The 25,933-nt window shown below is 39.4% G+C and overlaps 1 protein-coding gene across 3 annotated transcripts in view; it reads right to left on the reverse strand.

The window, feature by feature from the left end:
* Nucleotides 1-25,933, reverse strand: part of cadm1b (cell adhesion molecule 1b) — a 168,373-nt gene that overhangs the window by 119,746 nt on the left and 22,694 nt on the right. The gene's annotated exons all lie outside the window — the stretch shown is intronic.

Raw genomic sequence — 25,933 nt, forward strand, 5'->3', positions numbered from 1 at the left:
GCGCAGCTACACTGTCTGAAGTGCAACGCGGAGGTAGTGGCAGCTCTGTATACTACATTACTAAAGAAAAGAAAAAACACAATGTTTTGGAACAAACGTCCGCCCCAGTTAACCATCCCAGCAGCTCTCATAGGTTCACATTATTGAACTCTGAGCCTGCAGAGTTCCCCCTCGACTGCTACAGAGCTCAGCAGCCATTAAAGTAACTCTCGACTCAACAGTGTTATTCTGACATCGGGGCAACGATCACAGAGTAAGAGGCGACTAAAGTGCATCCACTCTAAACATCATTTTGAAGCTTCAATCGCGAAAAAAATCCAAGACGTGTTCAATAGTTTAGCCCCGAAATAGCAAATAAAAACTTCTCAACTGTGACAACCGCAGCTCTTGATACAGTAGATTGATTGACAGCGTGTGACAGCTCAATCAGTATTTGATATCAGCCAAAAAGACTGAAACTAGGTCTATATTTTGGATTTCAGAAAGATGTGTAGGTGGTTAAAACAGCCATATTTTTCTGCCTGGAGGACCTAACCTTGAAGGGTTTAAGATGTATACCGCTCGTCTGTGTCTGTTTTAAAAAACCTCCGGCAAGCGTTTATTTATCACTGATGCTAATTTGTGCATCTAGAAGTCTCCGTGACCTTGTGCCGCGTGGCATTATTGGCGCAACGTTACATAGACAGAAAATAAACAGAAAAACAAACTTTGCTAGTTAATCAGTTCAAGTAAAGCTGACGTGCTTTTACTCCCGCCATGATGTCCAATTAAGAGTTGTGTTTATCACTGGAGCTCTGCAGCGGCGTTTTTTTTTTTTCACAGGTACCCACTGCTGCTGCTGCTGCCGCCACTTTTATCTGCACAGACAGCAGGACACCAGTTCAAAACAAAAACATGGATTATATATAAAGTAAAAAAAAAAAAAGTCTCGTCCATATTTGCAAAGACTTGTTTGTTAAATCGCTCTGAGCAAACACAAAAAACACTGTTTATCACACATTCATTTGGCATTATAGCAAGCTTCAGTGCGTTTCCACGGGGTAAATAAAGGGAAGATAAAATGCAGTAATCCATCACAAATCATCTCAGGCCTCCTGTCATCTCACACAGCATGCTAGCCTGCCTTGGCTTTAATTAAGTTATTCTGGAACTGCTGACAACAAAATAAATAAAGAAATGGAGGGAAAATAGAGGAGAGTGTGAAGTGTGGGGAGTTTCTATGGAGACCCGAAGCATCTGGCTTGATCCCAATAATTTGTTCTCTGCTGTCATCATCTCTTTTTCTGCCTCTCTCTCTCTTTCACACACACACACATACAGTTTATACACGCAAAAACTCCCTTTTCCTCACCTCGACGGCACAGAACTTATAAGTTTGATTATAATCGCTGTCATTCTTCAAACATCACAGCATTTTCATCACATCTAGTCCATACTAGTAAATTCTTTAAAGTTTTATTTAATCTTGATGTACTGTTCCGGGGCCCTGGAAACCCTGCGCCCTCTTTAACAGCTGAAATAACACACTTAACCTTGTTTTATCATCTTGATATGTCATGATTTTGACAGTCAAATACCCGCAGCTGCAAAACACGGTTAAAATGAATGGATGTGCATCTGTTTTGTGTCTGAGATTGGTGTTGACAATATGTATTACGCACCATTTGCCCTCCAAAATCCCAAACATGTCTATTTATAATTACTGTTATGAGAGTTTTGTATCAGTAATGTTCTAACAGTTTACACTGTAATTCTACAGCAGCATACTGCTAAATTGCAGTAATCACATGGACATTTTACTGTGAAATTACAGTTAAATACAGTAATTCTACAGGAACATACTGCTAAATTACAGTAATATACTGGCAACTGCTGTGTGTTTACAGTATATATATTTAACAATAACTTACTCTAAAAATGATACAGTAACTTTTGAATGACTTTTCTACATAATAGCTTTTATTATGGTATGGAAATAAGAATGTTTAAAGAAATAGAATATTTAGTTTTTGTTAATTTTTAGTTATTATTATTATTATTATTCCACATACAGCAGTGGAAAATACCCACGCAACAAAACCAGTGTTCATTAATGATCATTTTGCATGATAAAAACATAAACAATTAGTCAATAAATACATCTATGAATACTGTGTGTGATAACATCTATTGCTGTTTTCAAAAATAGTTAAACAAACTAATAATATCAAACTTGACAATTAACTGATGTGATACTTTATTCAGCAGATGTGGTCAGATCCGTCACTGTTTACTGTCTGCAATCAAACAAGGAGAACATCTGCCAAACAGAAGCAAAAGATAATAACAATTTCTCCACATGCTTCTTCTATCATGTAGTCCTTCGGTGCCTGTGTTTCAAGCTAGAAAGTGTCCAGCGGGATAACTACAGTAGTGGTATAAAGTGCTAAACTGTGCCACTCAACAGTATTCTGTCTCAATTTGGACAGTGAAGTAGGGACACCTTTTAAAGCCCGAGGCTTGTTTCAACGCGGTGATGGAGGAGGTCGTAACAGCCTCTCTACAGTTGATTTTAGGGAGAAAGAAGAAGGGGGATGATGGATGGGTGAACTTTATATTTGACCCGAAGGAAAACAGAACACAGTGTAAACCGTGTGAAGGCAGGCCGTCCTGACATTCATATGAAGGCGAGATTAAAGTTCACTTATCAACTTGAAGGTTCAGATGTGCCTTCGGAGTTTACGTTCACTTGATGCGCTGGTCAGGGGGATACTGATGATGAGCTAGTGAGTGGCGTTTTGAGTGAAGTGTAATCTGCTATGATGTTTTAAACTAGTGACTGACAGCAGGTCTTCAACCTGAACATTATGTGTTTATTCATCTTTTCTGGTGTCACAAAGAGCTCACTAATAAATAACTGATGATGTTAATAATGAGTCAAGACTGTAACTGGAGCTCGTACACAGAGAAACAGGTCATAAAATAAGCATTTATGCCACAATATAACAGGAGGGTGGTTACTGTGTGGTCGCTATATACGTTTCACTCAATTTCTAATTAGGAGCCGCTTAGATACACAAAGTAGGATGCACGCTTGGCTCAACACACCTGTTTAAACTCCTTTTCACTCTCTGATTGATCAGGGAAAAATCCCCATGCACACTCCCATGGTGACGAGCATACAGCAGCATGTGTTACCATAGTGACCAAATAATCTTGCATAACCAGGCGAGTCAAGTCAGTTTCATTTAGATGGCCAAATATCACAAGTCATTGCCCCGAGGGGCTTTACAATCTGTTGAGCATACGACACCCTCTGTCCTTAGACCCTCGATTTGAAGGAAAATCTCCCCAAATAAACATTAATGGGGAATTAAATGGAAGAAACCTCGAGAAGAGCAACAGAGGAGGGATCCCTCTCCCGGGATGGACAGACACGCAATAGATGTCGTGTGTACAGAATTAGACCAACATAATAAAGTGATAGTAAGGACAATCAAGAGGACAAAATTATAGATAGCATAAGTATGAATGAACTATAGACTATACTGGTTCCTTAAATGAAGTGTGTAACATCTAGGGGGATCTATTGGCAGATATGGAATATAATATGTTTTCTTTAGTATATAATCCCCTGAAAATAAGAATCCTTGTGTCTTCCCTAGCTTAAAATGAGATATATTATCTACATAGGGAGCAGGTCCTCTTCATTGAGCTGGCCGCCATGTTTCTACAGTAGCCCAGAACGGACAAACCAAACACTGGTTCTACAGAGAGACATTCGAGGTTTTCGCGTCAGCCCTCATAGTTTTCCTACACGCTTGGCACACGGGATAAGTTTCAGTGGTTTACAATCCGCAACCCCACCGCCGAAGATGATGCCGCCAAATGCTACACACTGCACCTTTAATATTTCAGATGATTTAATAGTAGTTTATCTATTGAATTCTTGCTTGAGATGCCTGTTACCTCTTAACACTGGCCCGGCCGGTATTCTGTCTTTCAGAGGTTGTTGTGGGCTGTGTGAAGATACTGGTTTCATATAAAACTATAACATCTAAATAACGCTAAAATAAATTTTGGCAAGGAAAAACTGGCATGGCAATTTCCAAAGGGGTCCCTTGACCTCTGACCTCAAGATATGTGAATGAAAATGGGTTCTATGGGTACCCACGAGTCTCCCCTTTAGGCTTTCTGACAATCACGGCATGTTTTTTGGGGGGAAAACATGCCGTTTTTTTTAATGCAGTATAAATGTGTTATTTTCGCCTATTCTCAAAATAGTGTATTTGAATATTTCTGCATACTGGGGGTCCCTAAACAGTCTTGGAATTGCATAAATTGGGTAGGACTGGAAAGCTGAGAGTCTTGTGGACAATGAGCCCAACTGTATTCATGTGTGATGATGTTAGTCCCCAAAGTAGCCATTTTATATAGTGAGACCATTCTATGAAACTTGACCTTGCTGTATAAAATGACCTGTTGTGACCTCTAGGATAATCACAGCCTCTTAAACCTTTACAGCCACAAAATAAAGACCTAGAGTATTCATATGATGGATGGCTTTACTAGGTAGATGGACAATAAGGGGGTTTCTGGGCAGTTTCCAGAACAGAAGTGCTCGCCATCCAATCACCGAAAAATGCAGTTTCTTGTAGAAATCTCCAAATGTCAAAAGTTTTTGATGCCAAATCACAGCTTGGCTTTTTCTACGGTGTTCCTCAAGGTCTTGGTGTCTTAATGTGGGATTTTGAAGAGATTATTGATCATTTTTTATCAATTCTTGAGTGGTAAAAAATGGTTAAATTTAGCACCAAATCTTTCTACAATAATTTATGAGACATGAAAAGGCATGGGAATGACCATAACAAACTTATATAATCATGATCTATGCTCTTACACACTGCCACAATTTATTTTAATTGATTAATTAATTTATTAATTATGTTTTATTTCCTATTAATGACTAGAACAACTTGACACACAGTGCTGAGCTGCATCTCAAAATGAACTGTGCATAATTCTCCATTTATATGAGAAGGTACTTTTGTTTTTTAGAACTGAAGCACACCTTGGTGAAGCGGTGATGCAGGACTCTCCTAATTATACGGAGTGCTTGGAAATGTTACAAAGAGCCCCAAAAAACATGCAGTTACAGTCTTGGCACGATCTGCGTTGACATACTATAAAACACAAACATTTGATATTAAACTAATTGAACTCGCTAATGTCAATGTATGCGTTGTATTTATTTTGTGATGCTAAACTAGATCAAATTTGACAAAGGCTGGTTTCAGTGTCACCACTTCAGACAGCTGCTGCTCCAATTTGAATTTTTGTTTAGTCTCTGTTAAGTCATTATCCGCCATGCTTTACTTTGTTCCTTCTGTCGACGGCTAAGCAACAAAACGATGTATGAGCAAAAAGGACAGTAGGATCAGTGGGCACAGGGATAACATTAATTGGATATGAAAAAGCCATTTAAGACTCATTCAGATTGAGGACAAATGGGAGTGCCTTAAATTCTCTTGTGCCCCTAGAAAACTTTAAATTTGGCATCTATATAAGGAGAATAAGTGTGAAATGTTTTCACCCATGACAATGAGTGGGCACTTTGGCAGATTAGATTTTTTTGAAATAAGACAAAGCGGAACGGAGGATTTCCTCATGGGAGGAGAAACCTTGGCTCCCAACTCCATCCATTGTCTCCTAGTCTTTTATTTTCCTCTACTTCAACAGAGGGATAATCTGCTTCAAATGACACCATATTGTTGATAGCAGAGAGGCTTATTGTCCCCCTTTCATGTCTCTGATAAAAGACACAGAGAGCTACTGTTCCAGCCGCCGGGATTGAGGAGAGAGTACCATTACACTTCCTCATCTCCATAAAGCCTCCATTCATCCATTTACCTCTCAGGACTCTGGGCTCCAACCAGCCTGAAGGAAGAAGCAGTCGAGTGCAGAAAGCTGCTTCACTTTTCCACTGCTCAGTACGCCGTGGCACCCAAGCAGGCTGATGTGCTGAGTAGTGACAGTCAGCAGATTCGCTTTGTTGTGCACTTTCATTTAGGCAACAGGGGACTGCTTTCGTTAAGTGCAACTCGCTGGGATGAAAGAATTAGAGTTGGCGAAGGCAGGCAACGTTAGTTTTACTCCGTCACTTTGAAATCCCGGCTATAACCATCTGTCTAACTCACTCCAGAATTTCGAGCCAGCAGGAGCTGGGGATAGATTATTCATTTCAACTCCTAGCACTGAAGTTATAAGGCATATCTTTTGCAAGCAGCACGCCGATGCAGAAGCGAGATAGACATAAAGTTATCACAATTGAATATTAATATTGCTTAATTATCCTTCAGGGGAGATATCAGTCCAAAAGAGTGCTGATGGGAACGCGAGGCTTGCCGGAGCATTTTGCGGAGCTCATCGTTAATGGGTGAGGAGGAAGAGGAGAGAAAAAAGGGAGCACTTTACAGTTAGAGAGCGTTCACAGAGCATCTCTCTCTCTCACTCTCTCTCTCACGTCTCTCTAGAAAAGCGTTTGAAAGGAGTTCAATACGTCACTCCTGCATCGCGGGCCAGATGGCTGAGCATTAGCAGGAGAGGCTGGAGTCTGAAACCTGACAGTCATTCAATTCACACATCCACTGACCCGGCCGCCCATCTCAAACCGAAGCCCTCCTCAGACACACACACACACATTTTGCTACACACACACACGCGCAGAGTAATATGTGCTTACAAAATAGAGCCCTCGAGGAGCATAGTGGCTGGCAAAAGCTTTTGTGAGCTCTGAGGAAAGGGGTGACTGACCCTCACTTCTTCGCCATCTTCATTAAAGCCTCCAGGAGAGCAAAGAGAGCCGTAGGCCAACGCTGAAGTAGAGCGAGGCTATCTCCCACACATGTGATACACACACACACATTCACACACATGCACACTTTTGTTTATCAGGAAACAATGATCAGACATGCACACACTGTCAAAGTCTATTCTCACACTACAAAGGTCACATTCACCGGTGCAAGCATTGTCTAATTGCACATTTCATACAATCTCGAGCCTCTGAATGGAAAACCGCGAAGGCATTTCCAAAGATAAAAAAGCAATAAGAGCTCACAATATTATGTTTCTCCCCCCCAAACATATTTGGTGGAATCATTGGCATTCAAAATATGGAGTATATTTTTCCAGCTGATATACTTTAAACAAGATAATCATCGGCAGAGGGAAGTGGGGTAGAAATTTCATTGAGCAAACAATGATTATTTTATTCATAATCCAGGGGAAAAGGAATATGGAGAATATCAGATGAGATGATTCAGAAAGAGACAGCGAGCTTAAAGCCGCAGAAGAGTCTGCTCTCGTCAACATCAACTAGCGTCCCGTACCGCCGGAAATAAAAAGAAAACACTGTCCTACAATCAATAAGATGAAATGAGAGCGGATGGAAGATAGAAAATGGGCAATATTTCAATATTACTCTTTATCGTCTCATATTACCATAACATGAGATACTGTGGTTCACAGTTTTCATGTGTAAATGTATGATAACACATTCTGCTACAAATCTGCTGCAGTGTGATACCCTAAACACTTATAACATATTGCATATATTATTATTTTTTAATGTATACGATTTTGCTCAAGTAAAGCCAAAAACTTGAAACATATACTGCCAAGATGATTCATAAAAGCACCCAGCAGCTCCAAAAATATATATATAAATATAATGTTCTGATGTTTCATTTGTTGGAATATTTTCAAAATAAATGCCAAACACAGAAACATTACAATTAGCAAATATTACATTTGTTAGAAATACATTTCTTACAAACTCTTGTAAAAATAGATATGAAGGGGTTTTGTGCCAACATGAGATACCCATGATTTTAATGAAATGGTACCGTCAGTCCCATATTGATCTCTGGCATAAAAATTAAGCAGATAGAAGTAAAGTACATGTATAGTTCAGCCATCATTGAATGTGTTCTATATGATATCCAGAGCATTAATATAGCAGCAAACAACTATTTGCTATGTGAATATACAGTGGAGTAATGTCTACCTGAGCAGAAAATGAAGTCACTCTCGCTCGCTCTGTGTGTTGCAATCTGAGTTTCTCTGTGCTTTGTTGACATAGCCGGGCTGGCTGCGATTGCTTTTAGTGCATGTTAGTGCATGTTAGTCCCAATATGTGCGTGCCCCATTGGCTAGCTCACGACCGCCGCTCTGCACTAACTGCTCTCATATGGCGGTTAAAGCTGATAACGCCGTACCGACCAACAGTGCTGTTGCGGAAGCGTAGCCCCATCCCTCCGGTTCCCCCCCCCCAGGTTAACACTGTTAGCTCTCTCTGCACTTTCGCCGTTGCTTTCACTGCTGGCACTGTTAGCAACGTTAGCTGTTACATTTTCATACCATGTTGTGAGCCGTGCAGGATGCAATAGAAATGCTCCCAATTTCACATTTAGCACCTTCAATATTATTTTTTACACCTCCTACAGTAACATGTCAAAATGGCTGGAGGCTGATTCATCTTGAGACATCTGCTTATTAAATGGTTCACAAATATTCACACAATCAATATCTATAGATTTTGGAATGAAACTTCACACTACTGCTATTGGTATATCATTTGGGAAGCATCACCATATATTTAGGAACAAGAATCACTAAAAACCCACGTCTTACATCAGGATTTAGTTTTAGGTGCAACCTCTTAAATGCAGCTCAAAGATGTTGGACACAGTCATGGGCTCCCTTGTTCACTAATCCACTTCTCCCTCTATAATATAATATGACCACTCAGTCGTTTTTACACTATAGTGAGCAGTAAATTAAATTGTCAGACCTTATGAATCATTTTCATTCTGCGACACATTCTATTGTGGGATTGTTTTGGCCCGTTGTGGAAATTTGTGAGGGCACCATATACAGAATAAATTTCACACTCAGAATTCGGACACTCAAATAAGATAATATAATCCACTGTGTTGTAAATAGGAAGTGATTTTAGATGCAGTCATGGTCAGCATTTGTTAGTTATGATACCTTCAATGATCAAAAGCTATTTAATTGAGATTTCACTGACTATCAACTGTACAAATTCTCCAAAAAAAAGAGGGGCAACCCTATCAAAACATCAGCAGAAGATATCTGAATTGGATCTGAAATGATTAGCCAATTAATTGAAAAGTCAATTGACAGAAAATTAACCTGCAGCAATTTTGCAACTGCAACTGATAAAGTAGCTTCTCAATCATGAATATTTGCCGGTTTTTACCCTCTATTATTTCAGTAAAATTAGTACATTTGGGTTTTGAACTGCTTATCAGACATTTGAGGACATTTTCTCGGGGTCAGGGAAACTGTGATGGGCATTTTTCACTACTTCCTGACCAGTTATGGACACAAGTAATTCATTGATTAATTCGAAAAGCAAAAGCCAGATACAAATAATGACTATGATTGTTAGATGCAAGCTGGATCTTTATATTTAAAAGAAAAAACATACTGTAAGTAAAAGGTTACAGGTTTGATACCTGCAAAACATTCATCATAATGACATATATAATGACATATACTCAACATCTTAACGTGCTGTCAGAAACACTGCTTTAAAAGTTGTTTTCGAATACATTTTCCAACTTCATTTCACTGATTCATTCATGTTGTTGTGTAAGAGCTGTTGCTTGCCTACATGCACACACATCTACGTCATTACTATGACAACCAATGTTGTTGTTATGACAGCAAAAGATTATACTGTCAACCACAACTCAGATCTGGTCATGTGTAAATTACATTGTAGACACTCACCACTCTGGATATCACTTGAGGAAAAAAAAAGACAAACTGCAAAATAATAACTTTCCTTTTAAGAGAGTTCATATGAAACCTGCAAATACCTTTGAGTTTATCCTTTCAACTTCATGATAGTTGATGCTCAGCGTGGTGGCTGATGTGTGAAATGAATGTCAGTATTCTCTAATAGTGAGTATGTCCAAGCATATGGCTCTTTGAACTATGTCTTTATCTCTGACAGCTGTGAACTGCAGCTTCAAGTGCGACTGAAAATGTGTAAAACGTTGTGTTGCTTCTTCTCACCAACAACGTCGAGCTACTGACTGTTATCCTTTGAAAGTGTTGGTGGAAATCGATAAAACATTTAATAAATGCAATGAGAGGGGCATTCCAGTGCAGAAATAAAGCAACAGAGGAAGAAAAATGTGATTAAACTTCCTCATACTTCCAGGTGCTTTGTGCAGCATTTGCAACTAAAACTGATTTTAATCTGGCATCCTGTCAGCAATATGCTCACTCCAAATTGAGATTGTACAATTTGCCTTCACTGTGGTCCTTGTCACTGCTCAACATATCCTCATACAACTCTTCGTATGATAAAATTTGTTCATATGATGAAAGTTATTGCTCATTTTTGTGCATTTTCCTACGAATGTCCAGCAACACCTGTCGATTTCCGCACGTTACATGCATACAGTCTTTTCAAAATAAACTTCCGTCTTTAACTTGGTTAGGTTTACGCAACAAAACTACTTGGTTAGGTTTAGGAAAAGATCAAGGTTTGGGTTAAAATATCAAAGTTTAAAATACTTGGTTAGGTTTAGGCAACAAAATGACTTAGTTAGGTTTAGGAAATCACAGTGGTTTGGGTTAAAATAATAGTACGGAAGTTTCGTGTTTTTTTTACCCTTTTTGATCCTCCCTACGTGGCATTTGTCGCTCTTTATACTTCCTGGTTCATAATTACGTGGGTTAGATATGCATTGATTTTGAGGGATATATATGAATTACAGTGCAACTCTGTGAGAATTATTATGCAAAATATTTTTTTTCCTACCATGGCGAAGGCATGACCCGCCCTGCTCTGCCACTGGTTGGCTTACCCTGATATTCGTACCCTAAACCTAACCAATCTCACTCATCATGCCTAAACCTAACCAAACAATCCAATCAACAAAGGAGCCGAAACGGGGAAGTCCGATGATGTCATTCTGCATATTAATTAGACATGTGATTCTGTTTGCTTCGTCAAATTCATTCAGTTGTTTTTTATATAGTATTCATTTTGGATCTGGTCTAATTATCTTCGGGTCCGACTGTCTTTGGGTCCATGTAGAATTCAGTCTTTTTGTTTTTGAAAATTAATTTATGGATGACAGATTTAGGTAGGTGGTCCTCCATTTCTAATTAGGTCCATTTGAAGACCTCCCACCCGCAGACACTGACAATTTGTGTGCTTCGGATAACACGACTTAGCAGACGATGCCGCAGCCATAAATTGAACCTGGATCTCTGCAGGGGTGTGCAAGAGTTTAGCACCTCCATCAACCGCGGAGCTCTTGATTCTGTTTTTTAATCATCGTCTAATCCAGATCATTAACACAAAATTACACTACTATGAACAAAAGAGCTAGCAGTTGTTTTATCACATTGAAAAATCTCTCTCTCAAGAGCTGCTTAATGCTGAGGTTGGTGTTGGTTTACACATAAAGCTGCAGAGAGATGAAATGCACACTGTGGATATGCTGATAGAATGGGTCAGCATGAGCAAAACGGTGGTTCACAACAATCAGTCAGATTTAAAGAACGAGCCAAATCCAGTGAGTCACTGAATCCAACATGCTTTGAAAAGAAGGTGTAAAGAGAAGATCACTTATAACTCGCCCTGGCAGGGAAACAAAGACAAATCCCTGTCGGCATCCCCTCACCTCTGACCACCCAAAACAGCCTCATCAATACATAAATCTATACTTTAACACATCCAAAGTCAGGTGAGATAAAACCCGCTGCCCACACAGGCAAAGCAGCTTCCATTTTGTGAAAGGCACACCTACAGTAAGATACAGCCTCGCTGACTGCTGCATCAAAATTGAAACTACCAAATGAAACAGACTTGTAAATCATACGTAAGTCCCTCACAAACATCAAGATTTCCTCAGAAGGCGGCTTCATTTATTTTTCAGCCATGCATATTTAACAGTTGCTCTCACTTGGGGGAAAACAGGCCACTTCATAGAGCTCATTCCAGGAATTCATCAGCACTCTGTCAGGGAACATGGCAGCCAAATCTTTCTATGTCAGAAATACACGGGCCAAAAGGGAAAAAAAAGCTGTAAGGAAATAGGACATACTGATCATCAACTGTGCTTGAGACACGACGAACGAAAAAAAAAAAGCAATTCTTAGAAAAGAAAGGAGTCACATTATGCAATCATTCAGATGTTGTGGAGCTGACGATTCCACATGCAAAAGTTCTATATTCAAAGAAGAAACAAACAACCCGTAATCCCCTTACCACCATACATGCAATCTCCTTCTTTTTTTTTACGATGACTTCCTCTCTTTGCACTGTCAAGTTTTATCATCAGTCTCTCTCTTGCTGCCTAGATGTTAAGATTAAAGCACAGAGAGTGAGATAACATAAGAATATACGGTGTTGTCTCAGACCGCATTGCAATTCTCTGCACTTATACTGGGGTTTTTTTGTATTCAAAGGAAAACAGTAGGTAGGATTGGAGCAAATATGATTTAAAAAAAAGAAGTTATTTTTATAAAATGGTCACTATATCCTGAAAATAGTGCATGAGACAGGTAATCTGAAAAAAAAATCATGTGCCTCTGTGTCCTCCGGTGCTCCTAATGGCATCTGCAAGATTTCACAGACCGGAGGAAAACAACCAATCAGAGCCGAGCTGGAGCCTTGCCGTCTCTGAGCAGCTGTCAATCACTCGCAAACTCTTACTGTAATGCCTATTTCTCGCATAAAATGTTTTCAGAAACATCTTCTAATGTAGTGTTTAGCTGTAAAATGAGAAAGTACACAGCCACGTTGAGATCTGTTGAGGTAATACCAAGCACTGCCCACCAGCCGGAACAAACTTTGTCATTTTACAGCTAAACAGTACACTACAAGATGTTGCGTTTTATGCAAGAAATAGACATTACAGTAACAGAATATGAATTCATATTTGATCAGCGCTGCCTAGTTTGACCGTTCGATCGCGAGTGATTGACAGCTGCCTCCGTTGAATGAACAGCCAATAGGAACGCTCTCTCTCTCTGAAATGACCTGTGATTGGCCAAAGTCTCCCGTCACAAGCTAGGTTTTTAAAGCCTGAAAACAGAGCCATGAGGAGGTGCAGAAGTCTAGTTATCTCTCAGAACACTTGAATTACAATATGCTGAAAGTTTATTATGCCCAATGATGCCAAAAACATTCTTCCTACTGCAGGTTTAATCTTATCTCTATTTCAAAAACCCTACAAATCCTAGTTGGAAAAGCAATGCGCTCACAATGATGCTCTCCCAACTTTTATCTACAGTCAGTATATTTGTGGCAACTGCTAAATTTCAGAACAAAAGGAAGGCAACAAAACAATAACAAAAAATAAATAAATATTTGGTAGACTACCATGAAAGCCGTGAAAGTTCAAAGAAATATGGACTTGCGGTGCATTGCATCATGTGGGGGGGCACACCACCGAGTCATCCGCCACAGAGCTCATTCCAGACAAACCTGCAGCCGAGTATATGTGCAGCAAAACAGAAAGATTCATTGATCTTTTTTTTCCCCAACCACCATCGCCTCATTTAAACAAAAAGAAAAAAAAATCTCCTACGTGATATTTATGGGACATAAATAAGAAGTAGACAAATCTAATTTATTTCAGGGTCAATTCCATCAGCTTCCAGTGTCAGTGCAATCAATGGCAGTGAAAACACTGTTCCCTTAAAGTAAAAAAGAAGTAAAAGCTGAAATCTCCATAACTGCCATTGTGAGGTTCCGAGGGTCGACGTGGCTGCATCATAAAGGTCTAATTTAGCCTGTTTTTCTAAGCGAGAGCTGCACGAGCACACCCACCGATTGCCACATGACCTCCGCAAAGAACTAAAACACAGGGTGTTTTCCCTCAGCGCAGCCATAATGATACATTACTATTTATGTTCCGGCAGCTGGTGGGTGGCTGTGCTGAAAAGTCACTCAGTCTGCCTCCTTCATTTGCACCCAGAATCTTGTAAGGAGCTGCGAGGTTCAGTTTTATATGAATGCCTCTGTTAGTTAAGATGCAAATTCCTTTTACAAGATGAATGATGGCTGCAAGTTGTTTGGAGCTGTGAATGGGAAAAATCATGTAAATGACTTTTCCATATAGACTTGTTTGTTTACTGCAGTTCTAGCTATGTGTTTTATGTAGCAAGAAGACTCTTGGCTACTCAATGTAACTTAACGGGAAGGACCGAGTTTAAATTGGAGCTGTAATGATTAGGCGATTACTAGATTAGTTTAATTGACAATTACTTTGATAATCTATCATATTAGTCTTTTTTTCTGCAGGTTACAGTTTCTCAAATGTGTGTTTGCTGCTTTTCTTCATCACATTGTAAATGAAATATCTTTTAGTAGTGGACTGACCCACAGACTGAATACATCCTGTGGATGGACATTGCGTCTCCACCTCCTCCCACTGTACAAAAATGAAGCCAAAATATCCCGGATACTGGCGCTGCCATCTTGCGCTACTGACGCCATTTGGAGCCAGAGTCTGCGCAGTATCGGCGGGTGAATCTGTGGTATCGAGGTCCCGCCCACACACCCTCCCGACTCCAATCGGAGCGCGGCCACAGCTTGTTAGCGTGAAAGCCACCTAGCTGTTGTACTTAACTGACGTTAGCATCACGGTAGCCGTTTGTCCAGAAAGACACAACAACTACACATAATATCTCCATAATGAAGGTTATGGGATTGTAACCCTAGTTCTATAAGCACAGGTAGAGCTCTCTACTGGACTCTATCGATAACACTCTCCTCCAATCACACGCACGCGGCCGCCCACTGAGATTTGCATAAATGTAGCCAGCCAATCAGTTCATGCCTACCGAATACGTGCATTACAACAGTACATGGGGCGGCGTCCAGCGCTACCTGGCATCCCACGCCCTCGTAACTACATTTATGATCAAACTGACGCATGTTCTATTACACAGACTCCTGATTTCTGTTTCAGAACCGTCATCTGCACGTCTGCTAGGATATGAACACACACGACCGCGTCCGACAGCGCTAGCTATCCTTACTAATGCTGCGTTCCAGACAACTCGCAAATCAAAAATTTCCGACCTTCTTCTAGAAAAACTACAATTAAACGCCACTTAAAGTCGGAGTTTCTACTCGTGAATTCGGGAATCCATCTACCCCGACTTCACGAAGAAGTTGTCTGACGTCACACAACAATCGAAGCGCACTAAAAACTAAAATCGCAACGTAAAGTATATTTGCCTGTATTTAATTCAGATAATACATAGCCTACTATCATATAGTACACCTGTTGTGCATGTTAATTGATGTCAAAATATGACACGAACGTTATTAGGTAGCTGGATCTTTATATACAGTCAAAGTTAAAGCTACATCTCCTCTCGATGTTCCTACTATATGTACAATTCCCTAGCCTCGCAGTTCTGCAACTACTACACTCAGAGCAGCTGTCAGTCATCATCAACGTCATCACAACTCTGCAGCCCGAGTTTAAAGCAACATAATTTTCTTTTCACAAACAAAAAGTTGAGCTCATAACAAATAAAACACACCCTTGCTCCATTTAATACACTCTTGCTGCTATACGGCCTCACTTGGTCTGGTACGACCAGCAGCTTATGGCGACTAAAGTTACCATTTCTGAACTCTAGAGAGATATCGGTGTAACTGACATTAATGAGCCACTCCATTGTCTTCATTATTCTTGCTTTAAAGTCAAGGTGTTGGAATTAAAAACACCTAAGTGAAACACATGGTTTGGATTTGCATTTGCTTTGTTCACACATAAGCTGCAGACATTTCACCTAGTTATGGAAAGCTATGTTCATACTCTATTTTGAACTACGAATCTTCATATGATCCTCGGTATTACTAAACGGCATCTATTGTTCTTGTTTATTTGAAATATTTTACCAAAGAAGACCTATACTACCAGCTCCACAGGTGTACCTTGTGACTAGAATATCAATTTAGTCCATTTATCACTGAACTATTAAACATTTAAGAGTCTTTTCTGTATTTGGAAGAGAAATATTTGCAGAGATTTCCTGTCTTTGTTTATTAAAGATCAATGTCTTAACATTGCAGGTCACCATTTTCTCCTCCTCAGTGTCTCGTCTGTTCCCCGCTGCCAAGGGCACTGCGCAGTATAATGCATGCAGCACTAAACAGTAGGCACACCGGGCACATGATGAGAAGTTAGATATGCTTTCTTTAGGCATTAAATACTGCACGCAATCAGAGGTGAAATTAGCACTTTCTGGTTTATTAAATCCCAGGGAGGGAGTCATTTGATTATTCTGCTCCTCCACTTGTGCCTCTTGCCGCTGTCACACCTCAAACTACAAATTAATTGGGTTAAAAATGCAAACACAAAAAAAGGCAGCACCTCATTTTCTGCCAGATTTTGCACAGGCTAAAAGCTCACAGTCAAAAATCATCATTTGATTTTCAGCTGCTTTATTTAGTTTCCCCCCACGGACTTTTCCTCTATCCAGGCCTGTTAATGTATTTACTGTACATGATATGTATTCTCCTCAAGCCAGGCGGCAAAAATGTGCCACTTCTCCTAGATAATTAATTGTGAAATATAGTCGGTGTGTGTGAGGGCATCAGGGAATAATCTCCGGGGGTAAGGGTATATTTAAACTGGTTCATAACAATAAATATCACAGAATATGAAGCTTGTTTGGGAATATAAATCCTTCTATGGGTTCAGAAAGTCACTCCTGTCAGCTCCAGATTTAATATTAAAGATTTAATAATGTGATTGTATTATATTCTGGGGTTTCCGGCTTATAGAGAGAGTTGTCCATGTGAATTGTTTTCTACCTGAGCAGCTGCATATCTTCTTATTATAAGTTTTATTCCCCAGTATGCAAGAGAGCAGATCGAAGGAGCGTCATTTTGATTTAAATTTTGTAAAAATGATAACACTTTACAAATTTAATTTTACCGTCCGAATTTGCCGAATAACCGGTGCCAACCTCATGTGACCAAAATTACTTTGATTTGATTTGTGAGAATCAAAGTCTGAATTAATTTTAAATATATATTACACCTAGCAAAATTAAATATTATACTCAGATTAAATTGACGCGTTATGGATGTTACAGAGCTGTCCGTCGTCAATACCACATTACATTGTGGGATATTAATGCCGCCGTAGTGTCCAGCGTTGCATAGTGGAATATTTCAACGTAAATACTATGCAATTTGCGTACTGCAGGTTTCATACTAAGGTTTCAGACTTACAAAAAAATCCCACATACTGTTTTAGCGTACTAAAAAGCAAGTTAATATTGAATTTCGGATGTAACCAGTCTCTCTGTTGTGCCCCACTGGATAGCTATATGGCCGCTGCTCTGCACTGTGCTCACATAGCAGTTACCGCTGATAGCGCTGTCCTGAGCGCCGACGTCGTCGTGGAAGCGTATAGCGCCCACCTTCCGCTTCCCCCTCAGGTAAACACTGTTAGCTCCGCCAGCACTTTTGCCATTGTTTGCACTGTTTGAGTGTTTGAACCGTTATCTGCGAGCCGTCGCCATGTTGAGAGCTGTGTGGAAGCAATAGATATGCTCTGCATTACGTATTGAGCACCTTTAAAACGAGGATAATTTAGAGAGTGTAGTCTCTCTAGGGCTGCAACTAACGATTGTTTTCATTATTGGTTGATTTGCCAAGCATTGTATCGATTAATAGAGACATCGCTTTGTCTATAAAATGTCAAAGAATATTTAAATATAGATAATAATTTCCCACAGCCCAAAAGATGTTTTCATTCTCACATTTAAGAACCTGGAACCAGATAAAGTTTGATTGTTTTGCTTAAGACAGAATGAAACCATTATTTGATTATCAAAATAATTGTCAATTCATGTTCTGTCAATCGACTAATAAGTGCAGCTCTAGTCTTCAAATTACATAGTTTGGCCGATGATTTCCTCATACTCCAAACCCACACTGGAAGCTGCATCAGCCTCTGTCAAACATTATCAAGGTGCTGTAAATAGCTTCTCCAAGTTCAATATTGATTTTGGGTTACAGCACAGTTCTAAGAGTAAACTTCATCCACGTACAGTAAGCATCTGAAGACTGCGGGCAGCGCCTGCATGCACCGCTCTGTCCTCTTCCACTTGACAAGTCCCAGCCATTAGGCTAGACGAGAAAACAATGCTTAGGCTGCCGAAGTAAGAAAAAGTTTTGGACTCTTTTTCATCTGCAAATTAGTCATTGACAAGATCCAAATGGGTAACCTTAATTAACCGAAGCTGCTGCGCTCCGAAGTCTGAACCACCTGGCTGTCAAACGGGGAACACAGCTGGCCATCGATGTGCGGTCAGCGAGAAATGGACTCTGGTGTGTTTGTGTGGGGGAAGTTTGACTGAACTAAAACTCCTTCTTATTACAATATTCATGTTCAAAATAATGGACACATACATATGTATATGTGTGTGGCCCAAAGGGCTACATCTTCTCCCAGCATTTGCATCTTGTACAGTATTTAAGACAACTACAGTGGAACTGAAAAGGAAGGAAACTTGGCTTCAAAAGGTTTTGAAAATCAGTGGTGTTAGAATGTTCTGAGTTAAAGGACCAATATGTAATATATTTACTGTAATAAATCATAAAATGACCATGATATGTCATCAGAGATTAAGGAAACATGCTGAATTGAAATACTGGCTTCTCTGACAACAACGCTACAGCCAGTATGTTCCCCTTTGAACTTTCCACTCCGGTCCGGAACCTCTGTTTTTGTTTTGGTCGGTGTGAACCCGTCCACTGCCCATTTCGACACCCAGTTGCCACACATGAAACAAACTGGCCCGCAAACACAGACTTCTGCAGCCATGGAAGGAAACAAATAGACTGGATCAACAGAGATAACATTAACAATAGATTCGACCCGAACTGAAAAGCCTCGGCACATCTCTCTGTGGTCTGTGTGCAGCTGGGTTATCAAGGCAGCGAGTATTTGAGACACACAGCCGGTGAAGTGATTCCGACTACTGCTGCTGGCCAGATGATAATGCGGTCGTGTCTAGAAGGTTGCGAAAAAATTGTGGAAAATTTGAGCTAACTGCAATCAATCCTACCAGAGGAGCAGATGGGCCACGGCTCCAATGTGTGGAATTTGGACTGCTGTTACCCATTATAAACGCTAGCTGTCAGTGCTACATATTGCTCCTTTAAGTAAAAGTACAGAAATATTATCAGTAAAATGTACTCAAAGTAGCAAAAGTAAAAATTGTGAGTGTTATATAAGCATTTTATTGTTGTAGTTGGTTGATGTAGGTGGAGATTTGATATACTGTTACTGCCGTTTAGTCTATATCAAATTGTTACATTTTAGAGGCTGATGATGCAGCAACTTTTGTAAAAACAAAATCTTGTCCTAAAACGTTAGCTTTTAAACTACAGCTGTCAGATAAAAGTAGTGAAGTCAAATGTAGGATATTCACTGAAGGAGTCGGACCCAGATGGTGATAAGGATTGGACAGTAAATTATTCTCAGGAACTAGAAGAAGCTCGGAGAGCCTCCTTTTTAAGGACTGTGAGTTCAGAAATACTGCTGCATATGAAAGAACGTACACAAATTGTATAACAAGTATTTCCTCAAGTGGGCATGTATATTTCTTTTATAAATGCATAAGTGAAAGGACGGGGTGGAAGGACTTTGATATCGATTTCCATGTGGGAGTTATTCTGTTTATACTTTCTCTCCAAGTTGTTTTGTCTTTATTTTCCTCTTTCCTTTATCTCTGAAAAAGTCACTTTATATTTTGTTGACCCGTCTTGTTGCTGTTGTTTTGGTAGGAATGGGAAGTTCTGTCTGTATAGGCTGTGTCCTTTTTCCTGATTGACAGTACTGTTGTTAAAATAAGCCATAGTGATGTACAATACGTCCCTCTAAATTGTAGTGAAGCTGCATAAAACGGAAATGCTCTAGTAAAATTACAGTGCAATTACCTCAAAATATAATTATGTGCAGTTCTTGAGTAAATACAACGCTGTTTAAAATACATTTATGTTATGGACCATTACTAATGATTGTTTTTCTTTGATTTAGGTAACAATGATATTCCCCTCCTAGTTTTAGTTCAGCTCTTCAAACCCTTTCCAAACTTCATAGCAGCCCAGTAAAGTGTCCTACTTATTAACATATGGTGTCTTTGAGGAAAAAAAAAAGAGGACAGTCGCTGTAATTTCAAAAGCTCTCCTCCCCAAATGGTTTCCTCACATGCTGCAAATGCAGCTTGAAGAACTGCTAAGATATCATTTAAGTTTTTAAAGGTCATATAGTTTGATCATTCACGCTGCACAAACTGGTGACAGATGTGATCAGGTCGCGTACTTTGGTCGAGCTTACGTCTGACCCAGAAAATTGGACTGAGAATATTCATGTCTTGCGTCCTCCAGAGACTCTCTTTCATGACCGTCATCCGACCCTTCCTGTAGCACACATGGGCAAACTGCCACACCATACTGTAAAAATGCTACCAGATGGCCTCCATATCCTCTTACTGGCTGACTCTGTGGTTATGGGTTAACTGGGAGACGCCCACACGCCGAGTATTTCCACCGTGATTGTAGTTGGTGCTGTTTGGGAACACACACACACATATAACAGCGCAGCCATGCAGCTTCAAAATCAACGACACAATTATAAAAGGAGAAAATAGTCCAGAGGAGAGGAACATTTTTCATTTGTTGCCCTGCTTCTTCTTCTTCAGAAAATATACAGTGGCCATTCTGCAAGTTAGCACTGATTTGTAATTAAAGTAGAAAGAGTAATTTATTCACCATGTATTTTTGTTCCACAGAGAAATACTAGCAGAGACCCTAAATCGCCTTTCTGGCTACATTGCTGATTGTGGCTCTCATGTATTTTACCATCATATTTAAGTCACAGAGCTAAGTGTCCAATTTTCTGAAAATAAACACCTGGAAATCTTTGAAAAAACCCAGATGGTCATTTAAAAACACTTGTTATTTGTTCTGAAGGTTTTTCCCCAAATCCTCAAAACTCTTCTAACCATCTGGATGAAAAAATATTCCATCTGTTGCACAAAAAAAATAGAAAATTGCGACTGAATTTACTAATCCAAGGAGCCGGAAATTACATATGTTCTTGCCGTTTTTGTAAAATCCAAGCAAAATAATGATATAATATATAATATCGGAAAGAACCATCAATATCAATACAACTGATGACAAGAGTTTTATTTGTGGTTCACGTTATTCAAATTGAGCTAAAAAAATAGGTAATTTCTGGCTCCCATCTTTGTTCAGATTAGGAGAAAGAGGCAAACTTGGGAAACGGGTTAAAAATCTTTTTTTTGTTTTAGTGAAACTAAAAGATGTCAGACATCACAGAGTTTTTGAGGAATCTGGAAATACCTTCAGGACATTGGTGTAAAACTACCTTCTGGTAAATTCAGAAAATTGTGATGTGTCTTTTTTTATTATTATTTATTTATTTTATTTTAAATATTCATGACTAAATAAGCAACAATTTAAGAAAATGAAAATAAAAGTCCTTATGTATTATTTAAGGCTGATCTCATACACCGTTCATAGCTATACCTACGAAAAGTAATGCACTGTAATTCGTATATATCCCACAAAATCAATTTGTATGTAATCCACGTTATCCTGAACCAGAAAGTATAAAGAGTATGGGAGCAGGTCCTATGATAGGGATGGATGGGCAAACACCAGACTTTCGCCCAGGAGACCGTGTCCCGTGTGAAACCAGAAGCCAACGTTGATTTATTGGTCATGTAACTTCCATACTTATTTTAACCCAAACCAATGCTGGACATTCGTAGGAAAACGCATGAAAATGAGGAATAACTTTTCATAAGATACCATACGAACCGTTGTATGAGGATACATTGATTATTTACAAAGAGTTTTTAAAAAGCCCTGCTTCATCAGGACCTTGTGGGTGTGGTTTCATCAGATTTGATGTTGATCTTGATGCCGCTAAATCCTGATTGGTGCATAGAAATACGTGACATTGCCTTTTTTAAATTCAGCCCCGCCCAAGAAAAACACTAAATCTCTCATGTGAAATAACTAAAACTCTGGCAGAAAACAGTGTGTTCATGAAGAAGCCAAAATAAAGAACAAAGCCGTGTGAGAAAAATAGGTTCTGCAAAGCCAATACGAATGATAACAAACAGCCCATGTGTTGTATTTGACTGATCACGCCCTACACATTATATTTGAATCATGATTAAGCAGTTATTGAGATGCTGAGCCGTCCACTTCTGCAAGTACACAAAATAGCAGGTGATTTGCCACATTTTCAATAACTCACTTAGCTCTGCGTTTCAAAACCGGAGTGAGGAGGAATGTCAGAACAAACAAAACAAATCAGGCCTAATTGTATCTAAAATTAGAAAACTGCAAGACAGGAGGGTTTGTAACAGCGAGGGAGGCAGCGGATGAAAGAGTGAATCAAGTCAAGATCATTGAGAGGTGAGTAACAAAGCTCTGCCAAGCTTTAGTGTTGTGGAAAAAAAAAAAAGCTCCTCACCTCAAGGTTACAAGCCGCCAGGCTGTGTGCAGCAAATGAAATACTCAAGGAAGACATAAGTCTCATTAAGGCCCATAAAGGACATCCCTAATAAAATCCTCAGCCTGACATGCAAGAGCTCTCCAGTGATGGCTGATTAATTGCCGGTGCAAATGAAAGCATGAGAGATAGCCGCGGCTCCGTGGCTGTAATTTATCCTCTCCTGTCCTGTCTTGTCCTCGCAGCCCGGGGAGATCGCCCAGGAAGACAGGAGACGGAGAGTGGGCGGCTGGTTCGGAGGTGGGAGTGAGTGGGGTATCGTCTTCATATCATGTGGAGGAAAACATGTTTAGGTGGCCGCGGCGAGATCATTTGTTTAGATTGCTTCGGTTATAACAAGCTGCATGTGTTGACATCTGGGTGTTTGAATGGGGGTGGTTGGAGAAAAATTCCCCGAGCAGGTCACACTGATAATAATGACTGCAACACGGCCTGTGAAGAAATATGGCGGCGGCCAAGATGACCCAAAATATATTCTCGGCAGTCATACATCACGCATGCTACTTTATGACAGCTCGCTCTGTAATTCATCAATAACACAATCTTACTGATTCTGAGTCAGGATATATATTTCATCATTTCATCAGCGTCTTTTGTCAGATCTGTGTTTGTGATTAATAGAGACGCTTCCAATGCCAGGAGGGCATACTTGTCAAACATATGGCTAATGAGTGAGTAATTATCTCCATAAAATGCTTTGATGCTCTGCCTTTAATCATAGCTGAATCAGACTAGAGTGGATTAATCAATGGTTATAAGGGAAGCTTTAAGAATAGCCGGTGATGTAACGGGCTGCCGGGGTTATAAGACAGACATGGGGGTCCAAGGACAATCTGGGCCGGGATAATGCCCAGCTGAGGCCAGACACACACCTGCCCTCTAACTGTAATAAGTGGCCGCGTGTCACATAAAGAGGAGCGAGGAAGGAAACAAAGGAATGGGGTATAAGGGAAAAACAAGGACATCCCCCGCGTGGACACAGCAGCTACTTTTACATGAACTTTGCTGGTAGTAGTTTATCATGTAGATGTCACAACTTTCTTAGAATAACCTGGTTAAATTCACACTCCAAGGATGAGAACCAAAGTGTTGTTTTTAACAAAAAGAAAATCTGGCATTTCGCAGTTCTTTTCTGTTACTATTGAGAAATAATAATCTCCCTTTCCTGCGTTAGAAGCCAGCCAACGACACCTTTCATAGATCTTTTTTTTTTTTTTTTTTTTAATTGGCAGAATATGAATTCTTTAGTCAGAGCACCTCAAGTAGAAATAAATAGTCTGTTAATTCCTTTATTCTTACTGTTATACTCAGTGTCAGGATGACAAATGCTCATGTGGAGAGCTTAATCTGAATACCACCTCAAAGTATTAGAAAAACCAAAACCACCTGAATGTATTATTCAATACTGTTCGACCTAACCCTTTAACCCTAACCTGTCTGAGGCTCTCAGCCTCAAGCCCGTCTATTCCTTCTGAAGACAAAAAACTTTATAGTCACAAATATATTAAATTTAAAAAAGACTCAGTAATTTCCTAAAACTTTTAGCAAACTCTACTCAAACAAGAGTAAATAGTGCACTTGTTGGGGACTATTTTTAACTGCGGATTAATACACATTTGGTGAATAAGCCTCAGTATATCAGGCTTTGGATACACAGGGCTGCACGATTATGGCCAAAATGATAATCACGATTATTGTGATGAATATTGAGATCACGATCATTTATCATGATTGTTCATTTATTTTAGGGACAAAGTATTTTTGTTGCACTTTCATATTTAAATAAACAGAGCGCTGCTTTCACTTCCATGTTGTGCTACATTCCTGCTAAATTTATACAAATCTTTGCATCAAAATAAGACGAAATAAGAAAGAAAGAAGTTCTTCTTTACCTGAATTCAGTGCATTTTCACAAAGCAGATGGGCAAAACAAGTAATATACTATATATCACTCCTGTACTCTGGACTGCAGCCACAACATACAGGAACGTTTTTCTCAGGCTGCCGCTGTAGAGTGCGCGCGGAGCGGCATGACGGCTCTCCAAAAGTGAAGCCAAAACATCTCAATCGCCGGCTGGTAGCTGGCTGTTAGTTTAGGAAGCGCTTGATTTGATATGCAGCAGAGTTTTCTATGAGCAGAGCACGCATTTTAAACATCAATATCACAGTCAATCATGTTCATTTAATTGGGGGAAGCTAAAATTGTGATCACGATTAAGATTTGATTAATTGTGCAGCCCTAACTTAATAGTGAGATCAATTCATTGTTGGTTTTCGTCTTCTCATGGGATTTGTTGATATTAAGAAAAATATAGAATATCACCAGGATTGTCCTTTAAAACAATGTTTTTGTAACATTTCAGGTACATTTTTCAAATATCTTCAGTTACCACCTGATCGGTTATACTAACATTATCAGTTTAAATGTTGAGATATGAAGACACAATGAATCTGCTAAACATAACTTTACATTACAAAAGAGTTCAGGCACAATCATAAAGGTAATCCAGTTAAAACGGTTCAATCCAGTTTCGAACTTAAAAAGTAAGAAACAAATGTATATATACATTATATACATTAGCATATAGAACAATAATATGATTATGAAAATTCATGACAATTTTATGCAAAAAAAAATACTTTTGTTACTATTCAACACAGCCTGCTCAGAATCATTCACTCAAACAGAAAACAGAAAATTTGTAGGACAATTAAATGTTAAGATCTTCACAATATGATTCCACTTAAATGTCAATAATAGATCATATTTAACCTTTGGTTTTACTCTGGATTTACTTGTCTGATCCCTTTTGTTGCATGTCATTCCTCCTATCTCTCCTCTCATGTCCTGTCATCTCTCTCCTGTTGACTATCAAATAAGACAAAAATACCCCCACCAAAAAAAAGAAATGCTTATGTAATTTAATGTTCCTACATCAGTGTCATTGTGTCTGTATATGTCATTAGTACAACGAATGGAAACCATACACAACTAGATTGAATTATTTTCCTTTATCTTAAGTATGACCAATAGCCAGTTTACTCAGCCTGTATAAATTTAGACAGCTGAGCTTCAGCTGAAAGACGTGTGGACGCCACACCGCTGCCACAATCTTCAGTCTAACAAGCTGCTCAGAGCTGACTGAAGCAATGAAAAGTTCAACTGAACCAGTAGGACAAAAGAAGGGCCTGAAGAAACATTCCCTAAACATAACTGGCAGTTTAAGTGACGCTTAACACAACAGCATGGAAGCGATAGCTTAATAACGGGAAACAGAAGCATCAAACGACCGCGGCTGTTGAAA

Source organism: Sebastes fasciatus, chromosome 7 (genome assembly GCF_043250625.1).
Source record: "Sebastes fasciatus isolate fSebFas1 chromosome 7, fSebFas1.pri, whole genome shotgun sequence".
In the NCBI taxonomy this organism is placed as follows: domain Eukaryota; kingdom Metazoa; phylum Chordata; class Actinopteri; order Perciformes; family Sebastidae; genus Sebastes; species Sebastes fasciatus.